The sequence below is a fragment of the Acyrthosiphon pisum genome, chromosome A2 (genome assembly GCF_005508785.2).
Source record: "Acyrthosiphon pisum isolate AL4f chromosome A2, pea_aphid_22Mar2018_4r6ur, whole genome shotgun sequence".
Taxonomy (NCBI): domain Eukaryota; kingdom Metazoa; phylum Arthropoda; class Insecta; order Hemiptera; family Aphididae; genus Acyrthosiphon; species Acyrthosiphon pisum.
This window is the reverse complement of record NC_042495.1, coordinates 20,036,263-20,039,177: the sequence shown is the minus strand read 5'-3', so window position 1 is coordinate 20,039,177 and position 2,915 is coordinate 20,036,263.

Below are 2,915 nucleotides of genomic sequence, written 5' to 3'. Positions count from 1 at the left end.
GTAAGAAAATAGGTCAATTTAGTTTGAGCAGCTTTTTATATACATTAAATATACTTTATTAATTTTCTTATTAACACAATTTTCATAAGAGGCACTTTAGCTCTAATTGTTATGGGGTGGAGGCAAAAATTAATCACTAATTTACTGACCCATAAGTCTGCCCTCTCGTGTCTTCCACACCAAATGCTGCGGCTTATGACAATGTTTATGCTCTTATTGATTCTGAGACCTACACATTTAGTTATAGTTTTATTAACTGCTACTCAGTGGTTGAATTGGGGAGGGGGCGCGGGGGGAGTCCCACTTCTATTTTAAAAATATTTTAGCGTACCCCTTCTAATTTATTTTAATGAGACGTTAGGGACAGGAATCATTTTAAAAATTGTATTAAATTAATGGAAATATTTTTTTTTTTAATTGTTGTTATTTATTACTGTTATCACTTATCACCTATCAGAGCAAAAATAATAACGATCATGATTCATGGCTAAAATATATGATAAAGGTATAATTTTGATAACAAATGAATTCAATAAATTTATTTATAGAATATAAATAACCACCGCTGCATTATAACTGGGGACCGTTCAGCTAATGCCGAATAGCTATACGACAATGATAACGCTACGTCCCGTCAATTGTATTTATTACATTTTTCCCTATTCGTCACTAAAACCTTAATGTAATTTGTAATAAAAGTTTATATATACTGTCGTATTGTTACCACTGTCGTTCGTTACCTCTTACCTTCAAGACTTGGTTATTAAATATTTAAATTAAGTACCTACTCTATATTGAAGATAATGAGTGGAAACAAACGCAGTGCTTCGACTTTACTTTCATATTTCTCAAAGAAAAACAAATTACAAGATACAGCGGATCAAAGTTAGTAGATATTTGTTAAATTCAATGCATCAAATCTTTACTTATAATTAATAAATCTACATTTTTTATTGTGATATTCTATAGCAGAACAATTTTTAGATTGTATTAGATCCAATAACTGGCCAGATAATATTGATATCCAATATGGTGGCGATAGCATTGGGAGACTGGCAACCAAGTTTCACTCACTACTAACTTCTGAATACATAGCATCATTAGTCAAAGATAGATACACAAGCATAATATTATTATGATATAATAATATTATTATTATTATTATTATAATATTATGATACCACTTATCAATAAGATATTTAAATGTTCAGGGGTGCACATATTTTTTATACTTTTGCATCCCCCTTCTATTTTTTTTTCCAATTCAAGCACTGCTGCTACTAGTTATTGCTTTATAATGTACCAAAATAAGAACGTGACCAAAATCATTTATCTTTTATCATCTCTGTAATTGCAGAATTATATAACCCAAAAAATATTATATAAAAAAATATGTAGAAACGATTTGATCTCATCAAAATATTGCTACAATCGAAAAAGTGCTTCGACCGATGCAAAGTAAACTTGCATACCAGTTCAAACATCTTTACATATTTTAAATCGAACAACTAGAAGTACCTTAATTTTTGTCAGGCATTTAGGTCGTTGTTTCTATGTTCCACGTGTGTTAGACAAAGACAGACAATCGCGGCAATATATAATATATTTTTGTTAGTTATTTTTTACTCGGATACAACAGTTTTCAAGGTTCAATTTTTAAAGATTTTAGTTTGTCTTGGTTAATTTATTATTTTCATTAATATTATAGTTATTGTACTGCAGTCGAACATAAAAATGTATATCAGTATAACCAGTCTTGTAAAGAATACTTTTATTTTGTATTCGGAATACATATTCAAATAAATGAGAATTAAAGTATTCAGAATACGTATTCGAATAGTTCTTAAAAATTATATTCAAAATACATATTCGAATACTTTTTTTAAAGTATTCGAATACTATCAGAATCCTTTTTTTCACAACTAGTTTTTGACAGTTTTTGAATGATTGGTATTTAACATTTATTAATTAATAATTAAACATATAACGTAATCATAAGTTATTTATACATTTTGAGCACATATGATTTGGCCGATACGGGCCATACGGGATACAACACATATTGGTGTTTATAGAAATAATCATATCATGGGCCAATATTATATTTCGTTTAAAGAATAAAATTAATGTTCATGATTTATGATATGTCTTGTCACAAATTTAAAACTATTTTTCTGGATCGGAAAAAAGTATTTTTTTAATGAATAAAGAATACAAAAAAAGTATTCAAATACTTTTATTTGAATACATTTATTCGAATACTTTACAAGACTGAGTATAACTGAGATATATGAGTATTGCACTTAAGTAGCAAGTATATCTTTGTTTAGTCATATATCTACTAGGTACCTACCTATGTCGCAATCCTTAAAATTGGATTTATGATATTTTAAAAGTAATTAAATATAATATTTGAATGTGTTATGTGTAATAACGGACCATCAATTTATTTTTATTTTTTTACCATACAACTGTAGAAGTTTGTAAATTTGTAATTTTTTGAATGTTTGTTGTAATTTGGCAAATTTTTACATTTTTGACGTAATTACAATATTTTATTAAAACAAAAGAAAATATTTAAATATTTTATAAATAACCTACATATTTAAAATTTGCCCCCAAAATTTGTTTTATTTGCCCTTTAAATTATGTAGCATCCCGCGCCCTTTTTTACCAGTCCACGCCTGAATATTATACTATATATACTAAGAAATTATTGTCACATTGATACATTTTTACTAATTGATAGTTGGAATATATTTATATTTAGACGTATGCGGTGACGTACCTACATACATACTGTATGTTTGGGTACGTATTTATGTATGTTTCTTTATGTTGTATGGACACAATAATAATAATTAGTATCATAATCTAGTATAGTTTAATTTCTAAAATTCTTAAACTAATAACAA